At 35.4% G+C, this 7398-nt stretch overlaps 1 long non-coding RNA gene across 1 annotated transcript in view; it reads left to right on the forward strand.

The window, feature by feature from the left end:
* LOC116468592 (uncharacterized) overlaps positions 1-3895 on the forward strand; it is a 41735-nt gene extending 37840 nt beyond the window's left edge. The window contains exon 3 of the long non-coding RNA XR_009213744.1: positions 3799-3895. This is a non-coding gene — a long non-coding RNA (uncharacterized LOC116468592). The remainder of the gene's footprint in view (positions 1-3798) is intronic.
* Positions 3896-7398: the final 3503 nt, after the last annotated feature.

Below are 7398 nucleotides of genomic sequence, written 5' to 3' on the forward strand. Positions count from 1 at the left end.
GAATACATTAAGTGCCAAGAAAAAAAGAAGACCATTTAGTTCACATACGCACTGTAATTAAACTTTATACTGAGGGAACTGGAACTCATTTGATTAGGTAAGTTACTCAGATTCAAAAAGCTTGACTTTTCTGCTAACTAGATTGCCTCAGTATAAGGGCTAAACTCTACAGAAAGGGAAGCGGGAGATACCGTATACACTGATATTAGACAAATCTGAATTTGATCAAAGTCCCTTGTTTTTCCAATTAAAAAAAGAGCCAAATGAATTATTTTACCCAATTTAAATAATTAAATGCAAGATTTGGGGGCTGTAACAGAAATACTCAAAAATCTACTTAAAACAGTTTAATTAAAACTTAGTATTATATGCTTTTTTAATGTTACATATTTAAAATGTGTTTATCTGGTGATATTGCAGTTTTCTACTCTCAATTACATGAAAGAATTTTATTTAAACTACTCTTGGTCATCTTTAATGTTATTAGCTTCACTAGAGCTACACGTTAAGTCATTGGATACACTTAAATTTTCCAAGGCTTACTATATTTGTGGATGTCTAATATGTTTAAGATAGAGTGATTTTTTGTATATAAGTATTTCTATTTTCAAACAATCTCAAATTTTTGCAGGTACAATGCAGCATCTTTTCTTTTCCTGAACCACTTGATAGTAATTTTCTTATTAGATTTCCCAATACCCCCTGGTAACTTCAGTGTATATGTTTGTTTTTATGAAAAAGGCATTTTTCTATATCAGGAGTCAGTGAACTGTGGCTCACAGGCCAAACCTCACCTGCTACCTGTTTTTGTAAATAAAGTTTTATTGTCATACTTCCACATTTATTTGTTTACATGTTGTATATGACTGCATTTATACGACAGTGGCAGATTTAAGTAGTTGTGACTGAGGCTGTATGGCACACAAAGCCTAAAATATGTACTCTGGATCTTTACAGAAAAAAGTTTGCCAATACTTGTCGCACATAATATAGTACAACCATGAAAACTAGAAAAGTAACATTGCTGCATCACTACTTACCACCTAATCTGTAGACTCTAGTCAAGTGTCTATAATTGCCCCAGAAATGCCCTTTAAGGAATCTTTTTCATTTACTTTCCATGTCTCTTTGGTCACATTCAATCTAAAATGCCTCCATGAAAGCCTTTCTTTGACTTTCATGACCTTGACACTTTTAACCATTATAGGCCAGTTATTGCAATTTGGGTTTCTTCTGAGGTTTCCTTGCAATTAGAGTCAGGTTATGCATCCTTGGCAAGACTGTCACAGACAGACACACCTGCTGGGTCCTTCCCATTGCACCCTTGCATGTGTGCTCAATTTGATCACTTGATTAGGGTGGTGTCCAGCAGACTGCTCCACTGGGATATTACTTTTCTTCTCTTTATATTTACTAAGTATTGTGTGTTTTGACACAATATATTTAAATATATATTATATATAAATATATAAATATACATTATAAATTTATATATAAATTGTTATATGTAATATAATAATGTATATAATATTTATATAAATACAACTTTACATAATCATTATATAATACATTACATATTATATATTATATATATTTATATATAATACTACATATATGTTTATATATTCTCAGAGCATGTATATATGTGTTTATGTGTGTCCCCAGGATTTGATGTGGTGAAGGGAACTTAGTCATTACTTATTCTACTTTTACAAGAAGGTATTTGCCTTAAACTGAAAATTATCTCAAAAGCAAGATCTTTTCTAAGATTAAATAAATAACAGTTTGCTTATTGTGGCATTTCAGACACTGAGAAGGTGGTACATAAGAATCATGATGACTAAAATATCAAACTACTGTATCATTTAATGAATCCTTTTAACTTCATTAGGTGTATGTTTAATGATCCCTATTCATGTGGCACCTGTTATTTGCAGCCCGTAAGACAAATACATGAGAACATGTCTGCACATCACCATACAGCTCTAAAGAAACTCCTGTCTTCAAGTCTGAGCCTTCCGTGTTTTTCTTTTTAAACTCATACATACCCATCATTTCCTTTACCACCTCTCATAAATAATAGTTGTTCCAAAAACATTTGTTAAATAAATGACCAAAGAATGAACAAATGATTATGCACATGCTAAGACTGGCCTTACAAGCCAGCATACTATATTTTGCAAAAGTACTTCTGACTAATTCTTTGGAAACTATATGTTGCACACACACTTGAGAGTTATTGAAAAGGTGCTATATAATTAAAAATATTGATTCATAGAAACATAAACCTAGAAGGGACAAATAAGCCAACTTTCATTTGGTCTGTGTCTACTGCACTTTAAAATGGAAGTTTATTTTTAAAAATCAAATAGGTTGTTTAGCACCCTGCAAAATAAAAACCACTGACTAGATTATTTTTTAAAAATCAATCCATTATCTTACAGCTGTGTAGACACACACTTAGAGATTTCAGACAGGTAAACTAAAACATAAGCACACACTCAGCTATATATCCTGAGATGCCCAGGGCCTAGCAAGCACACAGCATTTCTTTGTTAGCTCTTTGGTGAGGCTTACACACAGGAAGTTAAGCCTAAGCTTTTGTATTTTTTTCTGTGTATCTCTCATAGATATTTTAAATTTATTCTTCCTACCTAAATTCTGCCCTAAATCAGAAACATTCAGGGAAAACCAATCCAGAAGCATTTTCTTTAACTTTTTCTGTGTTTCATCCATCTGTGAGCTAACTAGAATGAATTCCAAAGGCTTGGAAAGGATTAGGTTAAGATATAATCTTGAAAATACTTAATAAACATAGGGAACTGGAACACATAACATTCAGCCAGGAATCCAACTGACTTCTACTCAAAGTGGCCCCCTACGATAAGCCTACAGACTTGCAGAGCATGAATCCACAGATTTGATTATATTATCCCTCCATTTCCCTAGCCACAGGGGTAAAGCTTTTGCCTGCATGTCTCAGTGCCAATCCAAACAATGATATGACTTACCACTTACAGCCATGGCGCGTATTCCTCATCAGAAGGCTTTATGAATGGGAGCTCATTAATCAAGCAGTCATCCCAAGAGGCAGAGCAGAGGCAGAATCTGAGCTTGGAAGGTGTCTGGAAACTGCCAGGTGCAGAAGCATGCATTTACTCGCTCGTTCATCAGTGCCTGGGTGTCAAAGAGGCTTTCTAAATAACTATGCTGAGTAATGCTCCAATTCTAGTTTCTGTATTTCTACATATTTCACAGCCTGTGCCTATCAGCTCCAAGACAGATCCTAACCTTTGCCTTTAGACAGACATCCATTTGAAATCCGTCTTTAGCAAATATTAAGTTTGTGGGTCTGGACAACTTAGTTGAATGTTTTGATCATTAATTTTCTCATCCATAAAACCAGGATCTTTATTTTCTAGTGTTGCTGAGAAAATTTTTTAAGGTGACATAAGCAAAGAACCTACCAGGGTCTGATTACATGGCTGGCTTTCTATTAATTCTTTAAGAAAAAGTGTGTTATAATTGCTTCCCTGAGGCACTCTCATTTCTCTGTTATTTTGGTCACATCATCATCATCATATCTCTTTTACTGAGTGTGACTGTTTGCCATGCTATTGCATGTGTGGGGAATGTGTGTATGTTTATGTATGCGTGTATATATGTATGCATAGTAAATCACCTTTATGTATACATAGTTAAGAAACCTGGAAGGGACTATGATTTATGTGATTTATTCATGTTAAGCAAATAATATTCACATTAACTCTGTGAATAAATATTGTTCTCATTTTACAGCTGAGGAAACCAAATCTGAAAGATTAAGAAACATGAGCAGTATCAAATGACTAGACTATATCTCAGCTGAATTCAAATCATCTTTTTTAACTCCACCATCTACCTGCTCTATCTGATATTAAGAAACATTCCAAGAAGAATGTCTGCAAAGAGGAGAGACTGAGAATTACTAGCCACTCAGGTCACTTAACATCTTATATTAGCTGCTCATTTCTTTTGGGAGCAAGGAGAACTGGGTTCTCATTCTTCAGCCAATGAGCTGGAGAAACCTGGACAAATAATTTAATTGCTTCAGGCTTAATTGTCCAATCACTGAAATGTAAGAAAATAAGAGATAATCTTTAAATTTACTTTCAATTAAATAAAACATTGATTCTTAATACATATTTGAAGATATACTAGAAACTGAATGTGCAAATTAGGATAATGAATTGCACTCTAAATTTAAAGTGCAAGAAATGATGTATTTTATTTCTTATTTGTGTAAGAATTATATATCTCAACATGCTTTCCATGTTGAGATATATATCTCAACATGCTTTCCATATAATAAAAATGTTTAATATATGTGTATTGGCCCTTGTAGTATGCAACTATTTTCTATCAAAATGTTCATCTAAATGTTCACAACCACTCAGTGAAGAAGACATGGCAGGTGCAATGCCCCTTTTGAAGATGAAAACACCAAGTCATTGAGAGTTTGAATGAGCTCATGTTTGTGAATATATTGTGTCTTCCTTAGGACTAAATTACTACTATAGTGAGTTGAATAGTGTTGCTCCCCTCCACAAAAAAAAAGCCTTCATTTCCAACTGAATTTTCCTAATGTGACCTTATTTGAAAATAGAGTCTTTGCGGATGTAATTAATTGATGTAAGATGAAGTCATACTAGATTAGGGTGAGACCCTAAATCTAATGACTAGTGTCTTGTAAGAAGAGGAAAGGAGACACAGACACACTGGGAAAGAGATTATATAATGAAAGTGGCAAAGATGGAAGTGATGCATCTGTAAACCAAGGAATGCCAAGGGTTTCCAGCATCCACCAGAAGCTAGGAAATGTAAGGGAAGGATTTTTTCCCCAGAGCTTTCAGAAAGTGCATATCCTGGTGACATACTGATTTTAGACTCCTAGCCTCCAGAACTGTGATAAAATAAATTTCTTTTGTTATAAGCCACTCAGCTTCTGGATATTTTATTACATCAGTGCTAGGAAAATAAAAAATTACCAGAAGGTAGAAGTCTCAGCACCATGTTTTCTGATTATGTGAGCCTAGATTAGGGTGAGGACAATGAGGACAACACAAGTGGATAGATTTAAATAATTTGTTATTTCCTTCTGCAACCATGTACTGAAGTGACTGGCATGATCTAATATATGATTTAAGAGACTGTTAAAACAAAGGAACAAAGCTGGGGGCAAAGAAGCCAGAGGGAAGACTACACAGCAATGCATGAAAAAGATTATGGTGGATAGATACAGGTGAATAATGATGAAGATGCTGAGAAGGTTGCTCACTTTATAATATACTGGTGTCAAGTCATGGGGATAAGAGAGCCACAATAATAGAAGTTTAAGTTAAGAGAAAGGAGTGTTTGAAATTGAGATTTTAGAGAGGTGAGGCTATTGATGGTGGTTTTGACAATGGGATTAAATGATTGAAGGAAGATGGAAGAAGAAACATTTGAAGTACAGAGGCATAACAAAATAAGTCAAATTTTTAAAATTTCATTTTACTGGCCGGGCGCGGTGGCTCACGCTTGTAATCCCAGCACTTTGGGAGGCTGAGGCGGGCGGATCACGAGGTCAGGAGATCGAGACCACGGTGAAACCCCGTCTCTACTAGAAATACAAAAAATTAGCGGGGCGTGGTGGCGGGCGCCTGTAGTCCCAGCTACTCGGAGAGGCTGAGGCAGGAGAATGGCGTGAACCCGGGAGGCGGAGCTTGCAGTGAGCCGAGATCGCGCCACTGCACTCCAACCTGGGCGACAGAGCAAGACTCCATCTCAAATAACGGACACGACAGAGATCGGAAGATTCATTTTACTATGGTAAGAACACTTAACATTCAATCTACCCTCTTAACAAATTTTAGGTATACATTACAGTATTATTGATGATAGGCACAGTGCTGTACAGCAGATCTCTAGAGCTTATTCCTCTTGTGTAACTGAAATTTATGACCATTGATTAGCAATTTCCCATTTTCCCCACTTCCAGCCCCTGGTAACCACCATTCTGCTATTTGATTCTCTGAAGTTGGCTATTTTAAATAGTTCCCTAAGTGGAATCATGCAGTATTTGTACTTCTGTGATTGGTTTATTTCACTTAGCATAATGTCTTTGAGATTCATTCCTATTGTTGCATATTGCAAGATTTTTTTCTTTTTTAAGGGTGAATAATATTTCATTGTATACTTTTACAATAGTCCCTGAATATGGCTGAATACTGTAAGTTATCTCTTCCTTAGCTTCTAAAGGGCAAATACTGTGTCCTAGTCGTCTTTGCATTACTCATACTTATCATAATCCTGTTACTAAAGAACTTAGAAAGTGCTTGCTGTAGGATTAAATTATTAGAATATTATCTATGTCTGATTAAGCTGATTTCTAAAAGAGTTTCTACTTCAAGTAATTAATGATGTACTAGTGTTTTAACACTTGTGGTGTAACTGGAAGTAGACAAGATCAATATACTTACACACACACACACACACACACACACACAGACTCTCCCTTACTGATTCTGCACTTTGGAAAAGCACAATGTAATCACCCAAAGTACCTAAAGCAGAAAAGGAGGTAGCGTGGCTGTCTGTGACCCAAGGCACAGGGATTCTGCTGTCAGCATGAGCTTTCATGGAAGAAAAAGGGGTTGAAAGCTACTTTCTCCATAAGTAGTATGTTTATGTATTATTCACAGTAGCAAATAATTGCAAAATGTCAACATTTCATCTTCCTCTTAAGAGCTTCTTTAGATTAGTGACCTAATTAACCATTAAGAAGAAAAGGATTTTAAAGCGTAAATGTGAAAAGAGAGAGTGTTTCTTAGCAGCAATTTGTGATCTTAAAATGTCACAGGCAGGCACATCACGGAGGTGCTACCAACCAGCACTTTTCAAAATATGATTCTGTGTCAAAAGCGTGTGCTGTGGATTTGTATTTTTTGTCTTTATTCTGAAACAAGCAATGCAAATATAGATATGGTTGCCCGAGAGATTTCCTTCTCTTTTTGAAAACCCTTCAACATTTTCTCTGACAGCCTAGGAAAGGTTGTTTTTAATCTGTTTAATTTGAGGCTGTATTCTCCACAGATAATGCCATATTTTCTCTTTCACTTCCTGAGCATGTACATAGGAAAAAAGACAGAAATGTCTCTCCTCATACACACTACATTTACATACATATACACACACACCCCTAAACATAACATATATACATTCAATGCCCCCATACAACACACATGCACAGACACACAGCATACACTAATATACAACCCAAACATGCATATATAACACATATAATTATGCACTTAACACACATGTACACATTTATATGCTGTCACATACATACCACATGCATACTTATATAACCATAAC

The sequence above is a fragment of the Hylobates moloch genome, unplaced genomic scaffold (assembly GCF_009828535.3).
Source record: "Hylobates moloch isolate HMO894 unplaced genomic scaffold, HMol_V3 SCAFFOLD_5, whole genome shotgun sequence".
In the NCBI taxonomy this organism is placed as follows: Eukaryota; Metazoa; Chordata; class Mammalia; order Primates; family Hylobatidae; genus Hylobates; species Hylobates moloch.